We start from the raw sequence: 21,562 nt of genomic DNA on the forward strand, positions 1-21,562 counted from the left end.
AAATTGGTCACCATCTTTTAACATTTTCTATTTAATGCCAGGAGACAATACTTTTTAGGCAAGGTAGATCAAATAAATATCTCAAAAAAAGTAACTAACCCCCCTTAAATAATTACCATTATTCAAAAACAGGTGAATGTATTACAAATCTGTAAAATGCGTTGGAAGCAGAATTTATTTCTGCACATTTTGACATCTCATTTGCAGCAATTGGCTAAATATTGACGTCACAGCGTACATTTAAATCCGTGTAACCCAAGATTTGAAAGTTGCAGTAAATTGTATTGATTTTGTATTCAGTGTAATGGAAGGAAATCTGTGTAATGATATCTGAGTGTTTTTGTATTGTAAAAATTTGTAAGTAAGTGCAATTTTCAGATCTGGGCCTCACTACATTAAATTGACCGGTTTTATTGTTTTCTGGGCTATCGTATCAAATGAGGTGTCAAAATGATTTGTAATACAATAGCCCCTTTTTGAATAATGACCATTATTTAAGGGGGTTAGTTACTTTTTTTGAGATGTTTACTAGCATATAAATGGTTTAACTCTGTGGATAATTTCCATTGTCAAGATTGTTGCTGCATTACGAGGTGCTATCGATAACGTTTGCGTCTTTAATAAAGGGTTTAGACATTTTTCTCATAGCTTCTAATGGTTGTTTCAATCACGATGAAGCCCTCTCGCAAATCTTGTAAAAAGACATTTTATAGGGGGCCTTCTTAACTTGATCCTTCTTCTGGAAACCTAAACCCTAACTCCAAATCCCAACCCTAAAATCTATTGGTGCCATTCTATCCTTATTTGATTTGTTTATCTAAACGAACATTTTGACACCTCTTTTAGCAAAATTGGAGCACTTTGATGTTTTTGACCCCCCATAGAGCCAAAAACGTGACCCATAGAGCCAAAAACGTGACCTTTGGCCTTTTTGGTTATAACTAGATAGGTCAAACTATACATTTTCTGAATCCGTGTGACTAGAGGAATGCAATTGAATGGTTTTTAACACAATTTGAGCAAGTTTGAAATTTGACCCTGTGCAAAGTTCGATGATTTTTCCCTCTTGGGGCCAATTTATATTTTTGGGAACATCCTGATTATATTTTGGGTTATCTCAGGAAACTAAAAAAATTGGTTTGGTTCGATTCTGTGGGGGTGCAAAGCAGGTGGTCCTAACTCTCCTAGTAGTTATTTCAGAAACAAAAAAAGATGCATGATGCGTTAAGTAGATTGGGTATATTATAAGGGCCCCTTGGTCACCAATGAGAGTGCAACTTGCTGATTTTTCTGATTATGTGCATTCAAATGAATGTAAATAAACATAAATAAATATTCATTAATTCAGTTATCCCTTTATGCTAACCAGAGTGTTTTTGTTTATGTTTTTGTTTTGTTTTTGTTGTAATTTTGACTACATTCGTGAAATTGTTGATATATTCATTTGAATTTGTATGTTTGAATTGTTTGAATAAAGATGATGAATACTAAGCATTAAATTTGTATCGCAACTATGAGCTCGCGCGCTGGGAAACCGAATTTGTTACTTAAACAGAAAAACACCCCCCGACACACACACACCCCACACACCAACATGTGTTCATATTCATGAGTATTATATAAATTGATTCCAAATATAGAGTTTAGAGAAACATGCAGAATATTTATAATGAACCATGGAATCATGAAGGAAAGATATATTTAGTCGGTTTTGACGTCATAACACCAATATTTGTAATAATTTACGGTATTGACTCACAAGGAAGTATTGGCGAAACGTGTGTGTGTGTGTGGGGGATATTTGATATTTTGTCGTCCCCCCCCCCCCATCCCAAAATGTGGAGACAGGACATGTCCCACCTGTGCCACCCCCCGCCGGATTGACGTCCATGCCGACGTGGGTTTAATAAAACCTGTTTTGTCATCTTCTATATACATAAGCAGGTAGGCTTTGATTTCTTTCTTCCATTTCCAAACGTTGGAGTGACCTGCTTAACTGCAATGCATAAACCGTGAAGCTTTGAGGTTTCTAAGGTTTTTAGAGAAAGATTTCGTGACTTATAGAACTACTTATACAGGGGCCGCGATATCCCCATTTCTGACGTCGCCATCATGGCCATTACATTAAAACGTAATCATGAACTATTACTTTGTAAATTAAATCTAATACTGGAACTGAAATTTGCAACTCACTTTGCTACGTTGCGTCCGAAAACTTCGTCAGGCATCTGATTGATGATGTTGTGATGACGTCAGGTGTTGTGACGTCGGGTGTTGTGACGTCATCACAACATCATCAATCAGATGCCTGAAGAAGTCCGAAATTTTCGGACGCAATGTAGCAAAGTGAGTGAATTTCAGTTCCAGTATTAGATTTAATTTACAAAATAATGTTTTGAAATACTGGATGAATAATCTACACCAAGATGTAATCATGAAATCTTTCCAAACAATTCTGAATGTGTTATGTGTTGGTAAAGCTAAATTCGCCAAAGTACCCTACTGTAAGTATGCTGGTAAGTATACCGTACGTTGTGCCCAAAAAGTCACATATCACACAAAAAAATCACAGAAAATAAAAAATTCGCCCTAAAAAATAACCTCTCAAAAAAAAAAATCTTTCTTTTCTTTTATTTATTATTTATTATTCTTATTATTAATTAATTAATTAATTAATTAATTAATTAATTAATTAATTAATTAATTAATTAATTAATTAATTAATTAATTAATTAATTAATTAATTTATTTATTTATTTATTTATAAATAAGGGGAAAACGTTTTCATATATGTGATGCAATCAAGCAAATTAAATTTTCAGTTTCTTATAGGATAGTAAAAAATCATTTACAAATCTGGATTTTGCAGAAAACCCCATTGAAATTGAACAACCAGTTCCAGAGATATGTGCAATTAAAGAGTTTCCAAAACAACAGGAAACAGAAGGAAAAGTTCCTTTGTTTGGCTATATCTCAAAATCAATATTTCCGAGTTCCGACTGATTTTGCTTGATCGCATCACATATTAGTGTGTGTTGCTTTATCTCAAGACGGAAAGACAAATGGAAATATAAATGCAATTATTGGCTTTCCTGATAAATTTCCAATATCAATGTATTAGTATTAAGAAGTAGACTGCAGGTTTTTAGTTCAGTGGCTAAAAATGGAAAAATATTGCCATCTCAATGGCCTTAAATCCATAATATAAGATTTCGGTCAAATTTTAATTTTGTTCTTTTTTGGGTCCTTTTAAAAGGACCAAAATAATGAACATACATTTAATTCAAATTTCTCTACAAGCACAACACCCTAGGTTCAATCCAAATAGGTGCAAGTTAGGGCATGTGTTAACATTACAGATATGCCAGAAAATCAGGTTTTAAAAAGATAACCAAATTTATCTTAAAAGATCGTACATTATGGTTTTAAGTAGCCGTTAAGGAGGAGGGAATCTGATTCTGATATCCGTATATAAATTATCATGGGCCCCAATAGAAATAACCCGTCTTTTTAGGCTTTTGTGTTGTATCCAGGAGTTCAGGTTGTTGCACTATTAAACATTGCTGATCAAAGAAAGTCCGTTGACATTTGCATTAAATATTTATTTTATATAACTACAAAAATGGATTGAAAACTAGGCCATTAGAATAACCCACTCCGTCTAAAGAGATGTATATTGTTTTCTTCTCCTCCTAGCATAGAATATTGTCACTATGCTGATGAAGACATGTAATACTCCTAGTCCAACAAAAGCGGCAGTGAAGTCTCCTGTAACTTGTTTTAGGCCTCCTATTGGTTAAAGTAAAAGTAAAAGAACAAAACATAATATTCAAAGTCATTGTATGTCAAAGTTATTGCATGTCAATTATAGTTTTTAACTTTAAGGTTGTGCCTTTGCTTTGGGTTATTTTCCTGAGCAAAATGTGCGCAAAACCTTGACGGGGACATAGATCCCCTCCCCCACCTCCACACATGTGTTGGCAAAATTAGCCATTTTCTGTTCTCCTTCTACTCCAGAAATATACATCATTAATATGTACCGAATGAAACAAATGATTTTGCCACATATAGTGAGAGAGGCGATTCATCACCCAGTTTTCAGGCATTGTCATGCGATGTTAAAACTAACCTCTCGGATTATTCGTTTTTCATGAGTACGGAAGGCATAATGAGGCCACGTTATCCAACTCACCTGTTATTGGTCCTGCTAATATATTTCCAATACCCACGAATTGATATGTCCAAGCAATTGCCGCCAACGTAAATTGGTTCTCAACAGCCATTGCTTTAGCAAGAGTCATTGCTAATGGAAACTGGGCACCGACACATATTCCAACGATAAACGCAAATATCGCGAGAACCCAAAATGTTTTTGCGACTAAATCTAAAATGAAACACGCCGCCAATGAAACCATTAATACAATAAAGAGATGAATATCAGAAATCAGTTTCAGATCAACTAAAAGTCCACTTCCCAGTCGGCCTAATAAAAGACCTTTACCCCCAATAGTAGAAAGATACACGGCTTTTTTCAGAGAAAGAGCTTTTGTTATTGCGTGAGGAACAAGGAAAATAACCCACGTAGTATACAACAAGCCATTCAGCAAGAATATGACTTGAAATGTGGCAAACGCTGGATACCCTGTGAACAGTTTCACCTTTAGTTTGCTTCCCAACAACGTTATACAATTTTGAAAACAATTTTCGTGTTTTACAGGCAACGTTTCGACTCTTTGTTCGTCACGCACCCATGAAGGTTTTCTAAAAATAGCACTGGCAGGAACTGCGTTGAGGGAAAATGCCGCTATAAGTGCAAGAGTACTGCGCCATCCATATTCCCGAATAAGCCGTTCAGATAATGGTGGTAAAATCATCATTCCTATCGCACCTCCAGTCAAAGATATACCATTTACGGTGGCAAACAATTGAGGGAAATACCAGTTGAGAGGTTCAATACTTTGGACTTGTGTAAAAGCTTGCCCTACACCTGTAATACAATAACAATAAAGTAGCTTAGGGAATGGTAAATTAATTATAATCCTAGTAATTGAAATGGCCACTTTGCCAAACGCTATTTGGATAATTTTACATGACGTAAATCCTATGGGGTTATTTGGGGTTCTTGTTCAGGATCACGGTCTCAAAATATTGCTTGGCAGACAACAGATTCGAGTTCAGCATACCCAAATTAACAACAATAAGCTGGTTGCCAACTTTTACCCAAATTGGCCGAAAATAGGATTTTTCCCAAATAGAACCAGTCTATATTATGTCGGTATGTCCGAATGTCTAAGTACCACAGCGTCATCATCCCTATTATCTTCGTGTCAAAAATTGCCGTGACAGTAGAGCGAATCCACTAGTTCTTTAACAGCCACGCATCGCGATTTTGTTCGAGATAGGCCGAGCTACCCAGGCTATTGCACACGCCCGTGGACGATAAAAAGGTACGCTTCATTGCCACTGCGAATTAAGCGTTTCCACATATCTCTGAAATTACAAATTTTTACGATCTGCGCGAGCTCATTATTCTGTTTAACGTTTGAACTCAAGAAAATTCGATAGATTTTCAGTTTTTGCTTTCAATACCCTGACTGGAAGTTCAATCCCTGACAAGAGATTACCCTATTCTTTCAGCACATATATTCAACTGCAAGCCAAACTATGGATTTTAACATAGACCAAAAATAAAAGGATATTTTTTATGATTTGAGATTATAATCACACATTGACACATTAATGGAAAATGCACACCATCAACATACATTTTTCATTAGGCCTATAGCTAGGAATAGATACCAGAAATACTTTAACGCTGTAACATGCTATGAATAAAATTATCATTATGTGGCGGTCTTTTCAAATTATAAGCTCTTGTATGTATTGTATGAATTAAACTGTGTGTGGTCTGTGGCTGACAATTCTATAGACACAATGAGAGAGTGCAAGCTTCAATTATCCTGGTCAATAGGATTATGAATATGACTCTTTTGATTAAATGGAAGTGGGGAAGATATCTCTAGACGTGAGAATTTTATTTTATTAATCCAGTTTATTTGTAATCTAGTGCGTTTACATTTCCACGTGATTCCGTCTGTACAAATATAATTATTAACCTGATGGTGACGCTGTGCGTACGTCCGAAATATATTCCTTTATATAAACATATGCAAATACATGTAAATTTAATTAGGAGATAAAAGGAGATATCTTTACCGACCTGCCATGGCCATTCCAAATGCCAGGCCCGGTACGTTTGGAGTAACGCAACAAATGCCGAATCCCACAGCTGACAATAGTCCACCTACTGCTACCATTTGTCTGACATTCAAAGTCCCTTCCAAAATCATTGTAAATGGACCTGCACATAAATATTTAGATACGTAATCTGGCCATGTAAACATAATACTGGACAAAATACCTAAACTTGTAAAAATTAGACGCAAAAGTATATTTTTATCATAAAAGCATATTGTAAGACAGTCCGCTATCAACACTATCACAGAATCATAGGATAAATGTATGAGCTCGGCCCCCTCAAATGGAGAGTTTGGCACCACTTGCTGTAATCAGAGATAATGTCATCATGGGGACAAAACAGTGCATGATAGCATCCCCCAGGACTAAACCAACCCATCTTATTTAGGTAAAACATTGGCACAGGGAATGATGCTGCTCAGACTCCGAGTGTTGCTGTATCAATATCACACAGGACCACAGGGATGAGAAAAGGTGAATTTTGCCGCTCTCATTCGACAGCCCAAAAAGGTTGACCTTTTTGTATTTCGATGGTTTGAAAAATTGAAGAACAACAAAAAGGATAATAGACGCTAGCCAGCCTCAAAAACTGTATTTATAATTACATTTGTTTCACAATTTTCCAACATTTTTGGACAATTTCCTCGCCCTTTTTTGCTGTAAAATTATTTCCCTTCCCTTCTTCTTTTGCCGCCCCTTCCATTTTGCCGCCCTCTGCTCGCGCCCCAGGGTCCCCACTCCTAATACCCACGTGAACACTGCTGATGAAGTCAACCGATGGTTGATGAAACGTCTATAAACGTAAGTTTTGACTGGTTTTGATGTCGTGATGAAATTCTTTAAGGTGATTGGTCAATTGTTGTAACTAGCTTGCGAATCAAAGATCTCTATGATGTATCGTGAAGCTCTCATTGAAACACACATAATAGGGCAATGCTAATCTAATTACAATATCGCCGAGGCGTTTGTGACAGCTAAAAAGATCACTAACTGAACCTAGTAATAGATTGAGAACTTTGTGTTGTTGAGCTGTTATGTCCTATTTTGTCTTTGATACACGGCTTTCGGCTTAACCACTAGTATGTTTATGATTTTTATAATTCTCCGGATGAGCAAATAAACTGAATATTCTTTCAGCATTGTTCAGCGGCGAGACTCATATTATATTTGTGGATTGATATAAAATAGCATACATGTACGCAGTTGGGAGCATTACAGCGATATGCAGCCGTACTGTCAATGTACCACTTTTTGGCTTCTACCTTTAAAAGCATGCAAGCTATATTGATACCGAGAACGAGAAGATTTGCCCCTTCATTTTGCATACCACTTTGTCAAATTGTTTTTTCTCATTTCTTTAAAAAATGCAAAAACAAATGCAAAAACAAATGCAATGGGTGTAGTACCACCTTAAATACAATAAAATACATCTTTTGGTCATTGTTTCACATTCATATCTTTTTCCGTTGTCGAGAAACTCAAATTATTGATTTCCGGAAATCTTCGTTATTTTCCGGAAAATGGGGGATTTGAATAAAACCAGCTATAAAAGACCAATAAACTCACATTTTAATGTTTTTTGTTGCATTAGGTTACAGAACACTGTTCTTTTGCATTTAAAACCTAAAAATACCATTTAAAAAAATTAATTTTGTCAAAATTTAGCAAAAACCGAAATTTTATGAATCCCGATAATTGACAATTATTTTGGTCATTTTGGTAATACACTACGCTAACTTCGCTAAGTGAGCTTTACGCGACGCGACTGGCTCTCTTTCGTGTGATAAAGTTTAGGACTTATTGACTTATTTTCAACCAACCTACTTTTACATACCCAATATATTTCCCAATCCAACAAACAAGCTACAACAGAGTCCAACAATTGCAGACGTAGAATTGAGATCGGTGATGAAAGAGATGTAGAAAACACCTAAAGATTTATCGACTCCAGCTTTCAGGAAGGTTAAGACGAAGCGAGAAAATACAACGAGAAACCCCCGTGCATTTATATGGTTAACTTGTGAAGTTTCCATGTGATCAAGTCAATAGTTTCTGTGAGCACTTTGTGAACATGAGTAACTAATTAACCAGATCTGAAAAGATAAACAGAGACAAACAATACAAGATCAAAAGCAAACAATTCACACAAACTTGTTTTACTATTTTTTTGTTTTTGATGGTTTGTTCGAATGAACTGGATTGTTTCAAGTTATGATTGGTTTTGGTCACGTGGTTTCCTATCATCCTGGCTAAGCCCTTGATTGACGTCATTACCGATACCTTTGTCTGTATTCTTTGTTAGAAACTTAAAACTTGTGGAAAGCAGTTTCGGTTTTCATTTCAGTTGCTGACATAATCGTGTGACCCCAGAATCAATTGGTTTGAAGTTACCTTGATCAAAGTATACAAAGGAAGTTTTTAAATTTTGCAGTGCAATATTCACGAGCAGGAAATCCAACAATCGAAAGCGTGGTGTAGATATTCAAATAATCCTTGGATTATTTCTCTGTGAAAAAATATAGACCATCAAAATATTTCTTCCCGATATTACAAAAGAATAGACACCCAATTGATGTACACATCAAATTCATTATGCATATCGCATACGGAATAATCGATTGAAGCTATATATATGACTTCTGATATAGGCTAGTTGCCTTTTATTCAAGTTATTTATTGCACACAAAAAGGCGAAAGGTGGAGGGATGTGGGGGGGGGGGGTGTTTGTGTGTGTGAAGGGACTTAGGGGAGAGTGAAAGAGAAACAGAGGGGAGAAATTGGATTAGAAGATGAAAGGGAAGGAAGGGATAGGAGAGCTCGAGGGGGGAGAGGTAGGGGGAGAGGTAAGGGAAAGAAGAACAAGACACTGGGGAGAGTAGGAGAGGGAATAGGGAAAGAGGAGGTAATTTAGGTGAGGTGATAGGGGAGCCTAGGTGAGATGTATGTGTTTTGCTTTCCGGGGACAAAAAGCTAATTTATAATCAAATCATATCAATTATCATCGCTTATATCTCATACAAACAAACAAACAAACCAAAAATTTTATATCGCTTATGAATGCACCAGTCACCGTGTACGCGTGTGATTGATATCCGATCCATATATATATTTGTTTCTTCAACATAACAAAACACAAAGGCTGATAAAGCCGATAATATGCTTAGCACAATCATGACAATAGGCAATTATATACAGTAAGCAAAAGAATTAAGGTACCAGTTGTGTTCACCCCTGTATATCCTAAGTAAAGACCAATGTGTAAAAATTAAAACAAGCAGCCGATGCCTGTGCTCTTTAGCTCTGATTCAAGACCTTATTTGTTGGAATTGGTTGAGAATTAAAGAAACGGTGATCCAAAACCTAATGAAGATACGAAATAAAAAAAATTGCACTTTTGTGTTCTAATCAATGAAAGCACGACGGTAGTTTTTCGTGCTAATCAATGAAAGCGCGGCGCTAGTTCTCTTGTTCGTGTACAAATCAATAGGGCATGTAATGTGGCAAACTGCAACTTCTAAATTTGCATCTTCCTTGGGTTTTTGGATCGTCGTGTCTTTATTCCTCGAACAATTTCAACGAATGAGGTCTTAAATTCGAGCTAAAAGATACAGCTATTGGCTGTTGGTTCCAATTATAACATATCTGTCTTTGTTTAGGATATACAGGGGGTGAACGTAACTGGTACCTTAATTTTTTTTTGGCTTACTGTACTTTGACCAATGAGGTATAAAGTAGAAATTATGTTTGCAGACAAGATCTGCTCCCAGGAATCTGCTCCTATTTTTAATCTCTTGATTTTTGGTTTCTGAACAAAAGATAAACTAAACCTCAGAACATATCGGTCGTTTTAAGTTATGAGTATTAGGATTGGTTTTAGTTTTAATACTTGACTGACGTCATTATCGATACCTTTGTCTGTACTCTTTGCTAGAAACCTAAAACTCGTAGAAAACAGCTTCAGTTTTCATTTCAGTTTGTTACATTATCGTGTAAACGCAAAATGAATTGGTTTGAAGTTACCTTGATCAAAGCATACACAAGAAGTGCAATATTCACGAGCAGAGAAATCAAACATGTTAATATACATTTAAAAGGGTTGGTAAGAAAATCCATTCAGTGTTGCGTGTCCTATACCGTCTGACTTATACTTATCATAGACTACCGGCAGTGCCTGATAAAAAAAAGTGGATTATCCGTCAAAGTACGTGAGCCACACAGACTGCAGCTACTCAGTGGGCTCACGCAGCACTGTGTTCAAAATTCCGATGCATCGTGAACAAAATGGTTATTTGAGCTATATCAGGAGACGCGGTCATTATACTTTTCAATATTAACCTGCAATTTATGTTCTGTGATTGGATTAAACACATCCCGTCTATTGATGAGGGAATGAATATATTTTAATACCAAATATTTTTACCAATTTCATCTTTTATTACCTTAGTTATTCGTTCGGAACCACGACTTTATAAATCTCAGTTTAATATAAATATTAATATAGATATAAATATAATTTATACTACTCATCAACTCGGTGACATGTGAATGACTGTTGTATGGCATTTACTTTTGGACAATGCCCTTTTTTTAAACCTTTTCGAAGGTGTTTCTAGAAGTAAAATGTCACAGATTTTTGAGGACTATTTTGGAATTGGTTTTAACAAAACTTGAGCAACTTTGAAATTTGACCACTATATAAGCTTATCAACATTTCAACTTATTCCGATTTTGGCAAAAATGGTAGCAAATTGTTTGTGTAGCTGCGTAGAACCAGAAAAAGAATAGTTTTGCCTATCTACTGTGTTCCCTTACTGAGATAGAGTGCAAACAAGGTCAATTGCCATTGGGTGGCCATCGACCAATGTTGATCTCTGACTTCCATTGTATGTAAGAAGTAAAGTAAACAGTTTAGAAGGTAAGTTCTATACCGTTTCTTGATTCTTATATCAAGATGAGCAATTTGCCACCAAAAAAACATGTCATTTTGCCTAAAAATAAGGTTTTGTAAGATAAGTCAATAACAATAGATCGTAGATAGCACAAACTATACATTTTCTTAATCCTTGTCATCAGACGAGTAGTTTGATATCTCTCTCAATAAGATCAATTTACCCTTGTGTGACCTTTCGTGACCTCTAGCAAAAAACATACCCTACAATTTGAGTCCACTACCCCCTAGTAGTGATCCGGATGGTCTATCCTTAGACCTCATGGTAACAAATATTGGTAGCCATGGGTGTTGAAATCAATCCTTAATTAAGGCCCGTATGAGATTTAGCTCATAGACTACATTGTTCACTAGCGATGGGCATGGTCACAGATAGCTAAAGATTTGGCCTTGGGAAGTGTTCATAAACCTTTTGGTTGGAAAATATAGGCGGGCAAATGAATTTCGGATCCTAAAAATCCAGTCCTTAAAAGGGCATTTCGTGATCCAGAGCCTCATCCCCCAATTAACAACAAAAAAGTTGAGATTTTTATACCACTGGATACCTCTGGCTACATAATGTTTATGTACCAAATATTTCTTGCAGATTAATTCGTTTAGCAAAAATATCGCCTAATTTGAATTTAACAGTGGCCAATGGAGCAGTGTAATGCACATAATCATGCATAACTCGCAAACGCAAAATCGGAATCAACTGAAATTTTGGGGATGGGTTTTTTTCGTGGATATCTACTAAAAATGTCATAAAAAGAGCATGCTAGGATCACGAAATCCTCCTTTAATAGGAGGGAGCCAAAAAACTGAGGGTAAAACTATGGGGTACAATGTTCAACAATTAATGTTAAGTATTCAATTGTATACGTTCAAGCTTCAAATCAACAAATCCCCGTACTTTACAATTTGGGTAGACCATGCCATAGTCGAATTTTGATAAAAATTATGTTATTATTAATCATGATGAACGTATTCCGTTGAACTCGAAATTATACTGATGTTTATTAAACATGTTAAAATTAAAGTGTTCAATAGTAAAATAGTCATAAAGAGTTTTATAATTAGATGATTAGTAACAATAAAAGTTATTGAATGCAACATATCTTGCATACTTATAATGGCTCACTTCAAAACTGAACAATTCTGATTTTGGAATCTAACCAGTTTATTGATTGCGAAAACCCGAGTACAAAATCCACTTGGGAAGCTAACAAACAGAGGGAGTATGGTGACTGAAAATATCAGATGTGAAGATCTATCAATTGCACACAAATTAATACAAATCAGCGTTTTATGCTTAAATGTAATAGCCAAATGGGCAAGTGGACTATGGAGAAGTCTACAATGTGGGTAATACTAAAACTATAATGAGTAACAACTCGAAATGGTCATTTTTAGCTGAACAACACATGATCAAAGTGCGTATTATACTTGGCGGTGGTTTCAGTGCTGTGGCTTGGTTGGTGTTTGAATATTAGTCTAATTACCTCTCTTCTCGATTTGATTAATTTCAACTGTGGTTAAAAATTCGCCTGTTTTCGCCATTTAAACCTTACCTTATACACTGCAGCATCTTGGTTGCCCACGCCAAGCTCATGTTCACCAAAATCACCAAAGGAAGTTAGGAACCTGCACTTCTTTATAACATTATTTGTCCATCGAATTCAAAAGCATTGCAATGATTTCCTCCAAAAATGACCATAAAAAGCTAAGTAAATGATACCACTATCGACAAATATCATGTACGTCAACAAAATAACATGACGTCATGCACCATATGGTTGTCTTTATTTTCATACCATATACTATAATAGACCTTTGCCGACAGTTTAACGCTCCATGATCATAAACATGTTATAACGATTTTATTAAAAGGATTGGCAGGATATTTTTATTGCCTGGGTTTATGGCCTATGTGTTGGGGTGTGTTACGTTTTCATCCTCAAGCATCAACCTAGCCTGGGAATTCTAGTGTACAAAATATTATAACGCTCTTGTTATCAGGTGTGCCAGATGTTTGTAGCTGTTTGTGTTGTGTTAGGGGTGTGTTTAACGTGGACCGTAATCTGACTTTTACCGCTAAATGACGCGCCGTCGATCCACGGTTATCGGAATGATACAGTGCAGCGTGTCCACCAAATGGAATTCTGAAGATGATAGTCACAGTACCCAAGGTTCTCTTTCGCCTTATCTCTGAACAAATACCAAACCCTGAAGGATTCAGCTAACTGAAATTTGTTTAGCAAAGTAAGAACACAATTTGGCGCATCAGCTTTCCATAAAACTGTAGTATCGTTATGAAATACCTTAAGAACCTGTGTCTCTAAAAGTTTCCAAAACCTATCATAATTGGGGTCAAATGAATGTTTTGACCAGACTAATTTCTGAGCTTGTGAAAAAGCCTCAACGTCAATCATACGCAACCCTCCATCACTGTAGTCATTCAATAAATAATTTCTTTTAACCCTGTCATTCCCACCATTCCAAATAAATTTAAAAAACAAAGTGTTCAATCTCTTAAAAAATGACTTAAGAATTGTAATACACAAAACCGAAAATAAGTATAAAAGCTGTGGCTGCAAAAGCCTCTTTATCACAGTAATTTTACCAATTAAAGACAAACTTCTTGAACGCCAACAACTCAAAATTTGCTGAATTTGAGTCAATTTAGGAATAAAATTTAACTCGTACAAAGCATTCACATGTAATGCAAAATGAATACCAAGTGTTTTAAAGGTATTCTCTTTCCATACAAGACCCTCATTGCTGAGGGGCTTAAATTCATTACCCTTCAACCTACAATGTACCAATATGAATAGCCTCAGATTTAGACATATTTATCTTGCATCCAGATAACCCAGCAAAAGTCCTAAGAGAATCAACAAATTTCTAAATGACTCAAAATCCCCATGCAAAAAACAAGTTGTGTCATCAGCCAAAAGACTAAATTTTTTCTCAACATCACCAATCTTAATGTCATTGATGTTCTCATTGCTCCTGATTGAAATTGCGCAAATTGATCGATAGCGCAAAGAAACAACATAATTTTATAATCTGTATTAAGAAGCGAAATAGGGCGATGATTTTTCACAAAGAGAGGATCCTTATCTTTTTTTGGAAGTAAGGTAATTACACCATTGCGTTGTGAACTAGACATGAAACCTTGCTCAAAAGAGTAGTGATAACAATTTAAAAGCATGTCGCAAATGTCATTGAAAAAACAATGTAAAACTCAGCCATACTGCAGTTACTGTCCGTTTTCCTATACACAATACACAGTGCTCTTACCATTGACGCGTGACCTCTACAAATAGCGTACGTTAGAAGTATGGGGATTTGCCTAGTTAACGTCGCTGTGTGAAAAATAACCGGCCAATATTAAAAGTACTCTTCTAAAATTCTAGAAAATATAGTTTTGTAACATGTCCTAAATTTTTAGCTAATTTAGATGTTTGGAAATATGCGTACTTTGGTGTTTTAGGAAGGATATAAACGACAGATAACACCAAAAAATATGAAGAAATTATTTCCAAACCGTATTTTCAAGAATGCTGGTTAACAAAAAGCAGACCGTTGTCTCATTTCGTGAACAAAGGTCCACATACCATTGTTTCCTTGCGTTTCCTTTATAATCGGTTACCCAACTGAAGCTATAATACCAGCTCATTGTGATACCGCACATGTAAAACAGACACATGTGCACAACCAGAGAAGATCTGATTTAATCAGTTGAGCTGTTTTCAATGAGTGTTATCTTGGATTAATAGCTTTTAATGGGGTTAAGTCCTGCAAAGTTCGTGGTGAATTCTACTGTAGCCATGACTGCATCATGCTGGCAGACCATCATAGCCTGGGCTACGATTCATATTCAACGACTTCAAAGAAGTTAAAATTTCAGCTTTGGAAATAGGCCTATTCAGCTTATCTTTACTTTCATCCATAAATTGGGGAATATCAAGTTTATCTAAATATAAAAGTATATTATCCTTATTGCTAGGAGAAGATTTGGAAGTGTACAAGGTTTCATAAAAAAGAGTGTAATTCATTGAGAATATCTTTCTTATCTGAAATGATGGAGCCGATATCCTTTTTCAAAATATGAATATTTTTCTTCTCACTGGATTGTTTCTCAAGATTACAAAAATATCTGGAACTTTTTTCACCATGCTCTAAAAAGTGCAAATTCTTGTCGATGGGGACCCACGCCCCGTCCACTTTGGGTCCCGCCCCATACAGGCTCCCACGGTAAAAATCCCAGCTATGATGCCCTTGCCACATCTTCTTATCATTTCGTTCTTACCCACAAAACTTCAATGTTTTCACCCATAGGAATCCTTGAATTAGATCAAGTCATTGTTGTTCTGCTCACTACTGGAATATTTATTGGAGGTCTTTTGGCATTCATCTTGGATAACATAATACCTGGTAAGGCAGGGCTGTTATGGTTTTAAAATCCATGAAGGTTATTAAAGATGTGGATTTGTCGATTCTGAAAATGAAATATTTCATGGATTATACTTCATTCTTTAATATATTCTCCTTTGTATTGGTAAAGCGCCCAAGTAAGACGCGAAATGGTTTGGCCTAATCCTGGGACTAGTATTGGCTGAGTCAAAAGCTGTTCTTTTGGTCCATACGCATCATCGGTGAAGGAATCAAATAACAGGCTTAATTACAATATAATTGTTTAAGGGGAGCTTGAACTAGTGCTGTTTAAACTGCAATATGGAAACAGATACACGCAAAAGGAATGGTATGAATTCTATAAAGAAGATCCCAGACCTATGGAAATATTAGATTATTGGCTTCTTTGACTGATTGCCCATAATGTACAATATTAAGTATGCTACATTGTTTCTAGTTAAATGGCTACTATAGCTCCTACTATCCCACTTGTCTTCAGGTTAATGGGAAATTCGTAATCAAAGAAAACTGCACATATTCCATTGTGTTTAACATTATTTTAGGAACTATCGAAGAACGAGGCTTAGTTGCATTTTCACGACAGTACAAAGAGGACGATGATGGAATAAACTCCTTGGATGTATACGATCTTCCCTTTGGTATGACACTTCTGCGACAGTGGAAATGGACACAGTATATCCCATTTAGTCCGACGTACGCAAGGAAGAGAATAATAGTTGACGAAAAGGATGGTATAATGTGGGAACTGTAGAGACGAATGAAAACGGGGTTTAACAACCTCGTGATATTTGGTCCTGTGTTATACACCCGAGTACCTTTTGTGTTACTTCTAACATGTCATCTCGCACTTGGTTTTATTAAATTTGTCACTATCTTTAACATTTACTCTTTAATGACAGTAAAAACTGTAATGTGATTTAGTTTGATAGAATTGAATAGAATTAACAAAAATTCAACTAACCTTGTTTTTTCAATGTGTGACACACATCTTCATCAAGTCCTATGATGTTGAGATGGACTTGCCCTTTTGTTAATCATTGAGAGGCCATCCAAATCAAGAAGAAATGGACAGAACTAAATCGCGACCACAAGTTTAAACTGACTTTCAGCACACAAACTAATTTTTAATTTTCGTCGTGTGACACACATCTTCATCAGGAGAAGTCCTATGATCAGTGAATAGATTCATCAGGTTTGTACTTCAAATCAATTGGTAATTTTTTCGTGTCAAAACCAGTAAGTTTTTACTTACTATAATATTTCGTCCATCTCGTCCAAGGACTTCATCAGATATGAGCATCTGATCCACTTTTTCAAGGAAACTGGCTTCCGGTTGTGTGTAGTCTCATTTACAGTCTTCAAAGGTTTCTACAAAAAGGAAAGTGGAACAGATGCTCACATCTGATGAAGTCCTCCGAAGAGATGGACGAAATATTATAGTACATGTGTACAACAATCATTATAATTTCAATATTGTATAAAAAGTCAGATATGTATAAACAGGTAACGGTAAATCAACCATACAATGCAAACACCCTTTAGGCATAAGCTGTTTTAAAGTCAGCTCCCCAGTTCTCGTTTTGGTCTTTCTTGGGATAAACATATGCCTAGAAACGAGCATAAAATGCAAGACTCTCATATCTTTCTGTACATTGTTTCTAAACGTAGTTTATATATGCTTTCATCAGGGAATTTTAGAATATGCAAATATAAAATAAATTTGCAAATGCATATAATATTTGCACAACCCTCTAGTTGACGATTGTTGACATAATTATGGCAACTGGTGTCCCTTTTAGTAGTTATTTAAATAAATGAAATTACGGAATCGGATAGGAACGTTTGCAACTTTGTACGATATTTTTGTGGGGACCTGAGAGCACATCATACACACCAAATTGTAGTCTGAATACGAAGAATGTCCTTCAGCTATCAAATAATTTAAGATTAAAAAATGTATATCTGCAATAGGAAAGGTCACAATAATCAAATGAAAAATGAAATGATGGACGGCTTTTCCTCCCATCTAAATATATAATTATTAATTATTGCAATATCATTTGGGCTGATCGAAATAATTCTAATTTAAACAAAATTCACATAAAACAGAAGCGAATAATTAGACTGTGCTCAAGCTGTAGCTTCCCGGGGTAGCATATAGGGGTGGGTGGGGGGCGTTACCATTTTGGGGGGCAAGCTACTGCTACCATAGAAAGTTGACATCAAAGGCTAAACAAAAATACATGATAAATCTTTACACAAGGTCGAATTTAAAACTTGCTTAAATTGTGTTAAAACCATACCATTTATTCCTCTAGTCATAATGATTCATAACGAATAGTTTGACCTATCTAGGATACTAGTTATTTTTCAAAAAGGTCAAATGTCACATTTATCACTCTATAGGGGTCAAAATTTATTTAGTCAAATGATGCCGCCAAAATGCTCGTTTTCATATAACAATTTAAATAGAGGATTGCACAATCTATGAATGAATAACCTAGGTAACACAACAAAATAGGTCAAGCTTCATTCAGGCATATTGATCTTAACCTATTTTAAGAATGTAACAAAACACCCTACAATCCTACCATTATATGAATGGTTGAATTGTTATATCAAAACAAACATTTTGCACCTACTCTGTCAAATCGAAGCATTTTGATACCCCCATATAGAGCCAAAAATGTAACCTGTGACCTTTTCGGACGGTACATCCTAGATAGGTCAAACGATACATTTTTAGAATCCTTATGACTAGAGTAATACAATGGTATTTGACTAATTTTAAAGCATTTTGTATAGTCCAGCCAGAATTAAAACCAGAGAACCCGGACTCAACAGCCATATTGATACCCCATGGAGCAAAAGTTGGGGATGTTCGGTTTTGCTCGGGATGCTCGTCATGTGAGCGCGAGATCGCATACTGGACATTATGCTATAGGCGCATGTTCTATGGGGATTTATAAATATAGCAATTGAAAATAGCTCTGCGCCTTTGGCTCAGTCCAAATAGGTGCAAATTGGGACATCTGTAAACATAACAAATGTGCCAGGTTTGAAAAAAATTTAACCAAATTCATTTTAAAAGATCGTAGATTATGCAGGGTTCGGTTTTTGCCATTGCCAGTGGCAAAAACTGGCAAAACCAGTTTTTGCCACTTTTTGTCCGGTTTAAACCGGCAAAAATGGCAAAATATGGCAAAAACTCACTTATACTCACTCAAATATTAAAAAGTAACACAGGAAGCTCATAAACAGTAGCACACAACTTTAATGAATCATTCAACATATTTTTGGTCTCATCGAGTCCTTAAAATGAAAGAGTTTTGAATTTGATATATGCCACATTTCGGTTAAATGCACATGAGCAATGAAAATGCATGCCTTTAATTTCTTAATATGTTACTTAATTATAATACAAAATCTGGCCTTGTTACACTCAAGGAAATTATTAATAATTTGTTTTGAGATGAAAAAACTGAACTATAAATAACTTTTTTAGTTTTTGCCATTTTTGCCGGCAAAAACTGGCAAAAATTGTTTTTGCCAAGCGGTTAAAACCAACGCTCTGCAGGGTCTATTGTTCTATTGTTTCCGATTAGAGCGCTGACATATTGGAAAATGTTGCCAATCAATATTCATGAGAGTGTACATTCAACGTCCAGTTTGCGAAATTGGGTGAGTTGTGTTTGGTAGGTGTGAAATACATCTGACTGGGCGTTTTAATTACGTAACGAATAAAGGCATTGACATCGTCGAATGGCTGCCCAGTGCTGTTATGTGTTTAGTTATTATATAGGCCTAATAATTATTATTAAATGTATTCATCATTCCTTTCTTTTCCGTACTTATTCTTTCCTAGGCCTACATTTTATCACTCCCTCGCTCTCATTGTCCCCTCTCACCCTCCCTCTCTCATTCCCATCATTTTCCTTATATTTCTATTTATCTACTTGTTTTTATTATCCCTTCCTCCAGCCCTCTCTCATTCTCCATATCCCCTCCTCTCCTCTTCCTCCCTCCCCCCTCCCAAGACTTCTCACAGAGGTGAATCTGTCCCTCCCCAACCCCCTCCCCTCTTTGGATACGCCACTATTTCTATACCAATCTCCTTCTTAAAATAAAATTAAATGGAAATTTCTTAAAAACAACCTTTAGCATTCAATTTATTTAAATGAAACACCTATCGTCAGGTGGGTGGTAAAGATGATTACATCGACAGCTAAAGCCTCCTTATAGTCTTCAGACCCACACAAGCACACATTTGGAATACATGAGTACAATGGTACCACTTTACACATGACTGCCCTTACACATGACTGTAGTGTGGTCACTTATTGATACTCGCCTGTTGTGTAGAGCGTTAATATGATGCCGGATCAGTGACCAATTTAATGGCGGAACCCCTTTATTCGAAACAATGGTACCACTTTTATGAATAGCCTGTCGCAACTTCTAATCGGCATCAAACGAACAAAAGATTATATAATCTATTGCGACTCTATTTCTATTTAAAACCTCTTTGGTTAAAACCGCGTTTTTTTTTTCACCTGCGGCAAAAACCTGCGAACCCTGAGATTATGGCTTTAAGTAACCATCCTGGAAGAGGTAATCTGATTACGATATCCATATATAAATTGTCATGACCCCCAATTTATTTATTTATTTATTTTTATTTTATTTATTTATTTATTTATTTATTTATAAATACTTATAATACTCCTAGTCCAACAAAAGCGGCAGTGAAGTCTTCTGTAACTTGTTTTAGGCCTCCTATTGGTAAAAGTAGAAGAAAGGAACAAAACAAATGTTCAATATAATATTAGATATAAGTCAATATTTCATGATCAACATTAGATTTTAAATAACGTGCGGGTTGTACCTCTCCTTTGGTACACTTTCCTAAGCAAAATTATCGCAAATCCTGGACGGAACGGGGGATCATAGATCCATTCTTCCACCCCCTCACACTTGTTAGTAAAATTAGCCACTTTTTGTTCTTTTTGCTACCCCCGAAATATACAACATTAATATTTACCAAATATCATGAATATCATTTACCGCTAAAAGTGAGAGAGGTGACTCATCATCCAGTTTTCTAGCATTGTCACATTGCGTTGTTATAAACACTAAAAACTAACCTCTGGGATTATTCGTTTTTCATGAGTACGGAAAGCATAATGAGACCCAGTTATCCAACTCACCTGTAATCGGCCCTGCTAATACATTTCCTATACCCACGAATTGACATGTCCAGGCAATTGCCGACAATGCAAATTGGTTTTCAACAACCATTGCTTTAGCAAGAGTCATTGCTAATGGAAACTGGGCACCGATACATATTCCAACGACGACCGCAAATATCGCGAGAAGCCAAAATGTTTTTGCGACTAAATCTAAAATGAAACACGCCGCCAATGAAACCATTAACACAATAAAGAGATGAATATCAGAAATCAGTTTCAGATCAACCAGAATTCCACTTCCAAGTCGGCCTAATAAAAGCCCTATGCCCCCAATAGTAGAAAGATATACGGCTTTATTCAGAGAAAGACCTTTTGTCATTGCGTGAGGTACAAGGAAAATCACCCATGTTGTATAAATCATGCCAAACAGCAAGAATATGACTTGAAATATGGCAAACGCTGGATATCTTGCGAACAGCTCCAACTTTAATTTACTTCTCAACAACGTTAGACAATTTCGAAAACAATTTTCGTGTTTTACATGCAACGTTTCGGCTGTTTGTTCGTCACACACCCATGAAGGTTTTCTAAAAATAGCGCTGGCAGGAACTGCGTTGAGGGAAAAAGCCGCTATAAGTGCAAGAGTACTGCGCCATCCATATTCCCGAATTAGCCATTCAGATAATTGTGGTAATATCGTCATTCCTATCGCACCTCCGGTCAAAGATATACCATTTACGGTAGCAAA

This window comes from Amphiura filiformis, chromosome 17, assembly GCF_039555335.1.
Source record: "Amphiura filiformis chromosome 17, Afil_fr2py, whole genome shotgun sequence".
Classification (NCBI taxonomy): Eukaryota; Metazoa; Echinodermata; class Ophiuroidea; order Amphilepidida; family Amphiuridae; genus Amphiura; species Amphiura filiformis.